Raw genomic sequence first — 12,711 nt, forward strand, 5'->3', positions numbered from 1 at the left:
CCGAAAAGCAAAAGTGGTCCAGATTGTAGCAATAAGCGGAATCTATTTCAGTGTCTTGATAGTGGCAGACGCTGTTCCCTTATGGAAACTTTGTCAGAACTACCTTGACAAAAGATGGCTGAGATCCTGAATTCTTAATTCTCTTGGGAAATAAAAATTCATGACATTTTCCTCTGCAATCTGTTGTTCATATACATTTTTTCCCCAGTTCTGGCTTGTGTTCAAACATTCGTGTACCCATCTAGTTATTTATTCCAGCGTACTGCATGGCTTCATGTGGTAACCTCAATTATTCATTAGACGACAATTGTCACCATAGAATTGTGTTTGTACCACTACTGGAACATGTACAAAGTGTAGCTGATTTTATTATTCCAAGCATTCTCCTGGTTATCATTACTAGTTCAGCAAAACCAAGCAGAAGAGGCAGAGGATTGTTTTTTTGCGTTGTGAGCGGCCATGCTGGGTAGATACCGAATAAACTCAAATGAGAGGAGATGCTAAGGTGCTATAGATCATTATATCAGTACAAAAAATGTCACCCGCGCCTTCAATTGGTTATCAAACAAGTTACTTTATTGTGCATTACAAAACCACAAGCTGGGTACACTCGTACCTGAATTAAAACTTCCCATTTAAAATAAACCACAAGGCTGGCGTGCTCGTGTTCGCTCTTCTTGCCACTAGTCCTAGCCTTGTATGCGCAAATGAGGGTCGCCCGGCTTGCACAGCCTATGCCTAAAACGTAGAGGCAGAGGAGTTTATTTACTCAGGTTTAAGTGATCCCATTTACTTGTTGCTATTTAATACAAAAGCGGTGTGTTTGTGCTTTTTGTGCTTCCATTATCATCATCAGAAGCGCATTTATTAAAAAAAAAAAAAACACATGCATTAGCATTTGTACACAATTTCTTAGAATGTATTACCCATAACCTCTAGGATATCCCTGTGAAGTATGAAAGAACCCTTACAATTGCATAATAAAATACTAATACAGAAAAAAAGTCTCATACATGAATTGAAACTCATGTTTGTCTGTATAGAAGCACATTTCTAATCTTAACAAGCCCATCGGTAACCTGTAGAGAGGGAAGTCAAAGCTTATTGCATGATATAAATGTCAGTACCTTAAGCCCCATCTACACCATGGGACATTGTAGCGATCCGGCGGCTCGATTAGCCGCCGGATCGCCTCTTCCGCGTGCCCGCCGCGTCCGCCGCATTCGATTCCCCGCTCGTGCCCGCTCGTCCCCGCCGGCGCCGCTTATCTCCCGCACGATTCCCTGCCATTGTCCCCTCGCGGGGATCGAGCAGGGAATCGGCGGTGCGGAGATCCGTCCTGTCGGATCTTATCAATCGAGCCGCATCAGCGGCTCGATTGATAAGGAGCATCGCGGCCGCATCTACGCGTGTAGATGCGGCTTATGTTGTCACACAGATATGTTGGTCTGAGAAGACCCACGAGTCACATACCTGGAATAAGCATGCTGGCAGACTTCACCGTGAACATGGGATATGCATACTTATTCTGTGCCAGTACACCTAATGTTTTTGAGGTAAGGAAAGGATTAGTGCAAAGCAATAAAAGCAGAATTTTTTTGTAAATAGAATTAATACAGTAGCCTCTAAATATATTGCAGTCATCACTTTTTTTTTTTTTTACTTTGTTTTGTAGCTTGATTGTTTGCTAGTACTGTAGTTTGTGAAATGCTTATTTATGTAAAGTGCAGATATGAGAAACTGCAGGCATTCAATGTGCAGCCATTCAATGTGCAGCCACAGAGCATGGTCACTGTTGTAATAACTGGTACACACCATGCGATTTCCTATCAGATAGACAGGTCAAATTGATTCTTTCCGACAGGTCCAATCTGATTTTGAAATGTTTTTCTGATCTATTTTGTATAGAAGTAATCAAAAAATCCAGGGCTGTGGGGTCGGTACAAAAATCATCATTTTATGAAAGCACGACTCAAACTCCGACTCCAGGTACTCAAAATTGCTCCGACTCAGACTCCTCAACTCAGACTCCTTAGTAATAATTATCAGGGCTGTGGATTTTGGTACAAAAATCATCCGACTTCTGACTCCTCAGTTTATGAAACTCTCCGACTCCAGGTACCCAAAATTGCTCTGACTCCACAGTCCTGGGAAAATCGATCAGAAAAACAATCGGAAATCAGACCAGACCTGTTGGAAATAAGCAAATCGACCTGTCTGTCTGATGGGAAATTGCATGGTGTGTACCAGGCATAAGCTTGTTTCTGAAATCAACGTTGACTGAATGGCTATATACTGCCGCATGAAGGTTAGTGTGACACCCCTTTCCATTGCTTTTCAGTGTGGAAATATTTGTGTGGCTGGATATTTGGCAGCATTTGTGTTTAGCTTGGTACTTGTGACTCATGTTGTGGCTGTGGAAGAACAGTGGTGTAGTGGTTAGCGCACTTGCCTTGCAGCGATGGGTCCCCGGAGTTTGTATGTTCTCCCCGTGTCTGCGTGGGTTTCCCCCCCCACATCCCAAAAACATACAGATAAGTTAATTTGCTTCCCCCTAAATTGGCCCTAGACTAATACATGCATCATACGATGCATACATAGACATGACTATGGTGGGGACTAGATTGTGAGCCCCTGTGAGGGCCAGTTAGTGACGAGACAATATATTCTGTACAGCGCTGCGTAATATGTTGTCGCTATATAAATAAATAAAATCTACACTACATCTGCTTCAGAGAATTCTCTTTCCCTAATGCTGGATACACACCATGAGTTTCCGCGTCGAATGCGTCCGTCGATACGCGTCGATTCGATTATTTCCAAGCGTGTCCGAATGAATTTCGATGATTTTTAGGTAGATTGCCATGTAAAGTATGGCAAATCGACCTAACGAACCATCGAAGCTTGAATCGGACATGTCGGAAATAATCGAATCGACGCGTATCGACGGACGCATTCGACGCGGAAACTCATGGTGTGCATCCAGCATAAGAAATAAAGGACAACCCACATCAGGTCCCCTTTGTCTGTATTACACAGGTCTACCTCTGTTTTCTGTAGTATTTCTCTGATGATTGCTCTGAAGCCTTGCATGCTTCAGTGAGAAAGCTACCTTCCATTGCAGCCAGCTGTTACTGAGATGTGAGTGATTATTCCCAGGTGCCGGCTACAGCTAGCAAAGCATCCTTATGGATGTGAGAATCACCTCACGGAATGAATGTGCCGTAGTAATCACAGTATAAAGGTCAGTAGGTAGGCAATAACTTTATTTTTCCTGCTTTGAACAGTTTGTTGATCCAAGGTGACTAACATAGGAGCATTCTGGGTATTTTTAGCAGTGGGACAAGTTTCCTAAAACAGTTATAGCAGCTACAGAATGCAGCTGAATGTTAATGTTGTTTTGTGGTATGCAGTTAAAATATTCCGTGTATAGTTATAGCTCATTATCTAGTCTTGGATGAGCTAGTAATTTGTTTTCTTTTTTCTTGTAACCGTAGAGAACTGTGGCTCTAGCAAGGGTTTTCCATGTTTTAATTCTGCAAGGTGTACTGTCATTGACCTCCAGCATTTAAATGCGGATACTGAATGCATCCTTTGTCAGTGGATGAAGTAATGTATTGTGGCAGCTCATTGTGTGTTTTCAGCTGCGGAGAGGAAGAGATTTGGTTGCTCTAATGGCTGGTTATCTGTGGTGTCCTATGCCGCTGTAATGTCTCTAGATTGGCTTCCAGTGAAATCTTACTCACTGGACGGAAGTCTGGTAGCCAGTGGAGTGATGTTTCCATCTTTGTACTGTGCTCAGTACACACACAAGCATTTGGAGGGTGCACTCTTTACATCAGATATTTCCTACTGCTATTGAAGTTCATTTACCGACATGCCCTGGCATCCACATGGAATATCCATTCATGTTTTTCAGCTAAAGAGAGGCGTCATGGAAGCTACAATTTGCTTTGAAAGATTGTGATTTCTAATTATAACACTGTATTTAATCTCTCTATCAGCTGAAGGAGAAGTGGGATCGTGCCGAGTCAATTCAAAGTATGAGGAAGATGGATTTTCATGAGCTGGTTTCTGTCGCTCTGTAATATGAATAGGCTGTGGTTCTGCTATTCGCAATAGTTTCATGCCTGGCTTTTCAGGGGCATTGTTTGCATATTCCAGGCACTGTCCTGAAGGGATGCATTATGGGGGTAATTTCTTGCTAATGTGAAGCTGAATTGCAAATCCATCCTGTAAATGTGGAAATGTGTAAAATTATACCTGGATTAGCTCTACTAACATCCCAGTGCTTCTGCTTAGTTAGCTAGGTACCTCAAAACAACAGAAATGAACGTAAAAGTAGCAGGTCTGTGAGCTTGCATACTCTGTTTTAAGTTGTTTTATAAAATTAACGTACTCGGGTGCAATAATATAGCGATTGGAATTTTAAGTTGTATACCAGTGCCATGTGAATGGTGACATACTCTGGCACCTTATGTTTATTGCAGTCTCTTTCAGTGCATCTAGCTTTAATCTGGGTACAGAAATCTGATGGAATTTAATGATCAGATTCGGGAATGATCTGAAGGGTGTGGGGAGGGAGGAGGGTTTGGTGAGTGAGGGGAAGAGGGGAGGGAGGAATGTTTGGAGGTTGAGGGGGGAGAGAGCAGGGAGGGTTTGGTGGTGGTGGTGGGGGGGTTCGGGAGGAGAGGGGAGGGAGGAGGGTTTGGTGGTGGGGAAGAGGGAGGAGGCCTTGGTGGTTTGGGGGGGAGGAAGAAAAGGGGGGATGATCTGGTGGTTGGGGGGATGATCTGGTGGTTGGGGGCGGGGGGGGGGGGAGGGAGGGAGTAGACATTGGTGGTTGGGGGGAGAGAGGAGGGTTTGGTAGTTGGGATTGGGGGAGAGGGAAAGAGGAGGGTTTGGTGGTTGGGAGAAGGGGGGGGGGGGTTGCTGATGGAAAGGATTGATTTAATTGACTTTTTAGTGCCACTGTACTTTATTCTTAATTAGTCTGGAGAAAAGAGGCCTTAGAGGAAATAAATTTAGAGGCTCCTTGCCTCTGTTTTCACCATATTAATAAATAAGCATGCTAAGCCACGCTTGTTCATAACAGATTTGCCTGGTTCACTGCCCTGAGGGCTGTGTCTGGACATCAAATAACCCTTGCAAATTTGTACCTAAGTTTATTTGAAGTAAAATGTTATGACACGCTTACATAGCCACTATTTTTCAAAACAGAATTCCACCAAGTTTAGATTGTTTCCTTAATGTGTAATGAGGTGTTTTGTAACGTATACTTTATCTGTGTGATGATTTTATGAGATGCATTCAGCTTCGGAACAATAATTTGTACACAAAGTGACAAAGAACTGTCGTGTTGAGTAACTTGAACTTACTGGCTGTGATGCTGCAGGCAGGCACAGTTGAATAGGTTAGGTTAAATTGTTTAAGTGGACAGGTACGCCATGCCCTTTAAAGTACATTGAAATTGTAGCCCTATTATCTATAGGTGTATATCCATTAACAGTGGACATGCATGAACAGACCCAGTACTTAACATGGGAATTGCTTATTGTATTGCTCTGAAAGGTGAGTGTTCCCCCACCACAGCTGGGGAATCCCAGATGGGTGGATGGCTTTGTTACACACAGGCTGTGTAGTTGCCATAAATAAATGTGCTGTTCATATGTTCCATATATAACTCTTTGAGTGTTGCACCTACAGCTCTATTGTATCACAGATTATATTATTAGAAGACGTTGGAGATACCAGTGCTCCTTCTATTCATCCCCAGACTCTTTTCTTGTAAATAAAATATCAATTTCTTGATAGCTAAAACAATCGTTCATGATCATTTCAGTTTTCCATTTGATGGCTCTACACGTTCCCGGTTATCTTCATCCACCTGAACTCTTGCACAGGACGTAGAGAAATGCACCATGTATGTATTTAGAGTTTAGCCTATCTAATTCCTCCTAATCTGTGACTAATCACAACTGTAATTTGATCTATCAGCTGGCTGCCTTGGCATAGCAGCTGATTTGAAATCACATGATGTCAACCTTATGTCTGCTTCCATGAAAGCAGGAAGTAGAAATACTGCAGATTTATTGCAGCATGTGTATCAGCTGTAACAAAGAAAGTTAAGCTGTTGCTTATCTTAAAGCAGAGAGGAAGTTCTGAGTTCAGGTCCTCTTTAGTGTCGGTGACAAGCAGTGGCCTAGGCTGCACTTTTTTGGCTAGTTACCTTGTCCCCAGAGCCTCTTGCTTCCCCTCTTTCTTTGTTTTTTCCATAGGACAGTACGTGCAGCTTGGTTGAGCAGAGTGTGTGTAAATTGTTAATGGCAGCTAGTGGAGTGGTGGAGAACTAGCCCAAATGATCACTACACTAAACTATTACATTGCCTGGCAAATAGTTGCCAATTTTTTACTTTAAGGGAGGCATTTAGTCAGCAGAGATGAAAAAGAGATATTGGAGGTTGGTAAAGTGAGCAATGGGTCAGTAGATCTGCATAAATCTAGTGCATAGCAGTGTTGCCAGCAGATGTTCGGGAGAAACCATGTTGGTATGTAGATCTTAGAGAAGTGAGGAGCACTGAGAGAGTTTCCCAGCAGGATACCAATGATGAACAGCATAACGGTACATAAAGATCCAGTTATTTACTGACCATAGCAAGTCCTTCTTGACATTACCAGCAGTCTGTTCTGGGGTATTGGTGGTCAACAAATTGTAAAAGCACCAGAGTTCCTGCAGACTGCCTGTGTAGACAGGCCATACAGAGCTCAGTGATCTCTCTGGAGATGTACAGCATGTTTAGGATCTTCTGTTAGGGAAGATTACAACTGACAATTGGCTGAAAATCTCCAGTGGGGAAGATAAATTCTCTCAAACTAAATTGCCTGCATAGGACAGTGTGTGCCTGTACACAGTGGCGTAGCTAAGGATCTTTGGGCCCCACTGCAAGTTTTACATCGGGCTTCCCAAGCATTTTATACATATTCATATGACGCAACAAAACCTGCCAAAGACATCCACAGTATGGCCTGGTGCACACCAGAGGAGTTTTTCTGAGCGTTTTGAGTTTTTAAATCTGCTGCTAATGTTATCCTATGTGTCTGTGCACACTGGAGCAATGAGGTTTTGTAAAAAACCCCATAGCATTACATTGGGAAGAGCTTTTGAAAGGTTCTAAAAGCTCTTCCCAATGTAATGCTATGGGTTTTTTTACAAAACCTCATTGCTCCAGTGTGCACAGACACATAGGATAACATTTAGCAGCAGATTTAAAAACTCAAAACGCTCAGGAAAAACTCCTCTGGTGTGCACCAGGCCTATGAGAGGTGTAAGCAGATGAGGGGAACCATTTGTTAATGATTACCACCATTCATAGCATATATAGAAGTGATCATTACCTGCATACCACCATTGAAGAGCTATTTTTTAGTTGAGGGTGGGCCCATGATGGGCCCCTCTGGTTTAAGGGCCCCGGTGAGGTTGCCATCTCTGCATCCCCAATTGCTACGTTACTGCTTTACAAACATTAGATTATCAACTGAGAAGTGAATGACCACAGTCTGTCCTTTTGACCCGTTTCCACTAGACCTGTTGCTATGTGGAAACCGCTCCCTATCACAACACAAGGTAACTGCAACCAATTTACTTCAATGGAGTCGTTTCCATTGACGCAAATTTACCTACCAAATCCGGCGCGATGCGACGTGGGGGAAATTATGGATAGCATGCTGCAGTTTTCCACCGCATGCATCCGAGTCCCCATAGCCGCTGACGGGAAGCCGCATCCGGTTGTACGGAAGACAACCGGAAGTACTTGCGGAGGGATGTGAGGCGATGCGGCGATCGCCTCTTATCCTAAACGCCAGTGGAAATGGGCCCTTAGAAGGATTTTAGTAATCGTAACTTCATTGCAGAGCCTGTGTTTGTGTAAGGGGCTGAGGGTGAAGAAGGAAACATTGAGGCTCTTTGTCTTCTCATAATAGCCAAAATAATCGATTTTCAGTTAAATTCCCAGCAGATTGAGTTATGCCGGGCATACACGGCACGTTTCTGGATGCAATTATGCGCTGGATCGAGCCGCCGGCTCGATGCCGGCGCATTCCCGCGTATCGATTCCCGCTCGTCCCCGCCAGCAGCCTCTCAATTTCCTGCTATTGTCCGCCGACGGGGATCGAGCGGGGAATCTATCCGGCAGGTCATCGGACCTGTCGAATATTATCAATCGAGCCCATCAGCGGCTCGATTGATAAGGAAAGAAAGTGACGTGTATGCCCAGCATTACTCTGACCTGCCAACATGTCTGTTTCATAGTAATTTTGAACAAATTTGATATGATCTTCGCTATCGATCAGACGGGACAGATAATCTGTTAATTAGGGGTGGGGCAGATGCAGGGATTGCTCTATGGCCCATATCAATACACTGCATTGAACGGGGCAGCACTACAGTTTGATCAACTTTTCAATAGATTTCCTGCTGAAGTCTGTTGAAAAAATATATCCCTTTCAGATCAGAGTCCCATCAGAGAAAGATCGATGCTTTTGCCACATCTGTTGGCAGTCTATTAATGTGTGTGTCTAGCTTTATATTACTAGCCAAGTACTATTTTAAAACCTTTATTTGAAGAAAAATGTAAAAGGTATCCTTTAATTTAGCTGGTCGGATGTAAGACAACACCTGGATGTCTTCGGTTGTATGGACCCCTTGCAGTATTTGAGGTGACCAGGCCCCTTTTGTGTGTGTACTGTTTGAGAAGCTGTGTGGCTCCTGTCACACTAGTCAGTTCTATGGCTGAGGCCAGCATCTGATTTTCTGCTAAAAGACATTCGAGTATTTTTATGGTAATAGCTGAATATTAGAGGGTAGCCATTTACAGCCAATTAGTGAAATCTAACTTGCTGTAAAGCCTTGCATAATAATACTAGTCAGCCGGGACCAGCGAGTGACAGAATCCCTACACTATTGAGCTTTATTAGTCAGTGTAATACTTGACTCATTACATTCTACTCATATATACAGTAGATGTTGAACATCATGATTACTTTTACATGAGATTAAACCAGTCATTACACCAATCATATTTAAGCATATGCTTAATACAGCTTTAATGTCTGCTCCTCTAAGACATAAAAACATGTTTTATGTTAGCGGTGCGATGTACTAATGAGCAAAATGTCCCAGTACAATATAATGAGCAAAATGTCCCAGTACAATATTATTATACAGGATACTGTAATTTACAGCATACCTATCTGTAATGTTTAAAGAGACACTGAAGCGAAAAAAAATTTATGATATGATTTGTATGTGTAGTACAGTTAAGAAATAAAACCTTAAGATAAGATACATCAGTCTAATTGTTTCCAGTACAGGAAGAGTTAAGGAACTCCAGTTGTTATCTCTATGCAAAAAAGCCATTGATCTCTACGACTTTCAAAGTGGAGAGGGCTGTCTACTGACTTTTATTATCTCAACTGTTCCTGAACTATTTACTTTTTCTCTGCCAGAGGAGAGGTCATTAGTTCACAGACTGCTCTGAAAGAATCATTTTGAATGCTGAGTGTTGTGTAATCTGCACATATTATAGAATTATGCAATGTTAGAAAAACACTGTACCTGAAAATAAAAATATGAGAATATTTTCTTTGCTGCTAATCTTCTAGTAATTATTCATAGTACACAACCAATTCACTATATCATATATTTTTTTTCGCTTCAGTGTCTCTTTAATGGGAAATGAGTTTTCCCAGTGTTTTCAGCTCTTATTTGTGGAACTAATAGATTTCTGTATGTTACTTGTAATTGTCCTTCTGTGTGAAGCAATCCATCAAGGTTATCTAGAAAGATATGTCTTCCCAGTGGATTCAGCTCTGTCTGTGGCTTTTTATTCACTGAATCTATTAAAGGGTGGTATTGTCATACTAAGCGCAGGGACTGGAGATAGCGTTTCCAATATCGTACAGCCCCATTTAAGAGCACTGAACCATCCTGACAAACAGATTGCCCTTGTCTGTAAAGGAAACCACCTTTCGTTCCATGTCACTGGGTCACCCTAGTGGTGAAGCTACTCTGCAGCTGGGCAACATAGTTTTCCACACTGCTTTTATTGTTGCTTTACTTTGATTGTTAAATGCCACTCCCTGTTCATTTTAATTATGGAAAAATGTTTATGAGATACCTGTGTATTGAAAAGTCTTTGATAAGACCTGCAGTCCCAGCCACGTGCCTCATGAACCATGAACTTACAATGTGACGAGGGCTCTTCTAGGTCTCAACTGGTTTTTCAGAAGAACAAAGGACACATTCTCTCTCTGACTGTTGTTTGAATAAGAGAGCTTAGGGTGGATAGGCTTAGGGTGCGTCATCTTTTTTCGTAACCAGGTGATAAGGTTGCTAGCGATGAATAAGGGAGTAAGCTAGTTATTAAAGAACAATTAGGTAGAAATATGCAAACCTGAACTGTTTCAGCCAGAATAGTACAAAAGTGAAAGACATTCATCTTGTGTAGGAAGTGGGCCTTGTTTAGGAAAATTACAGGAAAACACAAGTTGCTGCCCATAGCACAGAGATCCCATGTGTCATTTCTATTTTTTTCTTGTCTATCGGTTGCTAAGTACGGCTTTTATACATAAGCCCACGCCTACGTTCATCCTAATACCTTAAATGTTTTGATCTGGTTTTCACCAGACAGTGCTTGCTTAGTGGGGAATGATGCATTTTGAGTGTTCTATGTGGTCACATAGGTATTGTGTCTGTTGTTTAACTCCACCCACAATCTGTTTTGACCATGCCCCTTTGCTGGTATATGCTTCAAGACCCACGTTTTCTGCTTTTGCCACATAATGCTACATATACGGTATACATTTTCTGTTTAGCTGTGTTTCAATAGGGGTGCTGTTTTCCCTAGGTATGCTACTGCAACTGGCAATGAGAAATTAACTCTTTGTGGCAAGCACTGCAGGTATAGTGCTTACCAATGCATTTAACCTTTTCCATATGCTCTTCAGACCCTTTTATAAAAGAGTTGAGAACCTCTTTCTCTATTCATGACATCCTTACACACTCCAATGAGTTCTGGGTCACCATGAGCTTGCTGGTTAGTCTGTATCTATTCATGACAGTCAGTAAGCTTTTTGCAGTTTAATTTCCACTTTTGTTAATATGTATCTCTGAATATGCATCCAAAGTTCTCTAGCCATGCCAAGTGTGATGCAAAAAAAAAAGCAAACCATGTTTCCCCTGCATGCGGACACAGAAGCAGCCGATTGATTATAATAAATAGAATGTGATTCACTGTCTGCAATTTGCATGCAGGACATTGCACTGGATTGCTGTCACGGTCAGTTACCTGTCCAGGTGAGGCGGCTGGCACATGCGGATGCTGGCAGTCGTTCTGGGGGGTCCCGGCGGGCCTCCCGGCAGGGTGTTCTGTCGGGGCTCTCCAGCGCGCGTGGCGTGGCGAAAGTGTTGGCGCCGCAAGGTGTGGGCATTATTGCTGTGCACGCGCGCGCGCAAAGACGGCTGTTTTATGCATCTTCTTCTTGTTGTGCGTGTGTGCGCGGGCATGCGCGTGTGTATCGCGCATGTGCGTGTTCGCGTTTGCGCATGCGCGCGTGACGCGCTGCTCCGTGTGCGCGTGACGCACTACGTTGTGTGCGCGTCGAGCGGTGCGCGCCAAACGGCCTATTTAAGCCTGGAGAGCCCAGACCTCTGTGCTGTGGTATTGCAGCAAGTTTGCTCCCGTGACGTGACACTTTGTCTGCCTGATCCCTGACCTACTCCATGCTGATCCTTGGAATGTAGATAGAGAGATGCACATAAGTCGGCACTGCTGTACAGATCGTGTATTTAATCTTCACAAGTGGCATACATCAGAAGAGTTCAAAATTAGAACAACAAGTGAACATACCATATTCAGGAGGCTGTGAGCTAACGGTGGGTGCAGGGCACAGAGTAGCCTTACGGCCGTTTCACGCTGGCAATGCGCTTCTACGGAGGCTGTGAGGCTCCGTAGAAGCGCATTGCCAGCGTGAAACGGCCGTAAGGCTACTCTGTGCCCTGCACCCACCGTTAGCTCACAGCCTCCTGAATATGGTATGTTTACTTGTTGTTCTAATTTTGAACTCTTCTGATGTATGCCACTTGTGAAGATTAAATACACGATCTGTACAGCAGTGCCGACTTATGTGCATCTCTCTATCTACATTCCAGTGACTCTATTTACAAGCCAGAGCACGCTGTTTCCGTGGAAAGAGGCTGCAGTTACTGCCAAGATCCCTCCTCCATGCATAGTGTACTGTAGTGCCGGCCTTCTCCCTTCCTCTCCCCGCTCATCCATGCTGATCCTTGCCTGTCTGATAACCCGCTCTGTTGCCGAACCCTGCTCTGTACGACTTTCCGCTCTGCTGCCGAACCTTGCCTGTCTGATAACCCGCTCTGTTGCCGAACCCTGCTCTGTACGACTACCCGCTCTGCTGCCGAACCTTGCCTGTCTGATAACCCGCTCTGTTGCCAAACCCTGCCAGTCTGACTACCTGCTCTGCTACCGACCCCGGATTGCTCAAGGATCTGCTGTTCTACCAGCCTGTTACAGAACCTGCGTGGCAACATCATCTCTGGTGTACGGGTCATTGCAGTACCAGACCCGTCCTGCGGGAGTCTCCAGTTCCTGCTCACTCCAACGACTGGATCTGCGAGCACTCCTGCCCCGTGTT

The 12,711-nt window shown here is 43.6% G+C and overlaps 1 protein-coding gene and 1 long non-coding RNA gene across 4 annotated transcripts in view; one reads left to right on the forward strand and one right to left on the reverse strand.

The window, feature by feature from the left end:
• Positions 1 to 12,711, forward strand: part of SH3RF1 (SH3 domain containing ring finger 1) — a 231,223-nt gene that overhangs the window by 33,287 nt on the left and 185,225 nt on the right. The window lies entirely within an intron of this gene.
• On the reverse strand, positions 640 to 6,778 carry LOC137569128 (uncharacterized). The gene is made up of 3 exons (XR_011030989.1): positions 6,651 to 6,778; positions 1,474 to 1,542; positions 640 to 738 (listed from the first exon to the last, which is right to left on the reverse strand). It is a non-coding gene; the product is annotated as an uncharacterized lncRNA (long non-coding RNA).

This window comes from Hyperolius riggenbachi, chromosome 1 (assembly GCF_040937935.1).
Source record: "Hyperolius riggenbachi isolate aHypRig1 chromosome 1, aHypRig1.pri, whole genome shotgun sequence".
NCBI classification, from domain to species: domain Eukaryota; kingdom Metazoa; phylum Chordata; class Amphibia; order Anura; family Hyperoliidae; genus Hyperolius; species Hyperolius riggenbachi.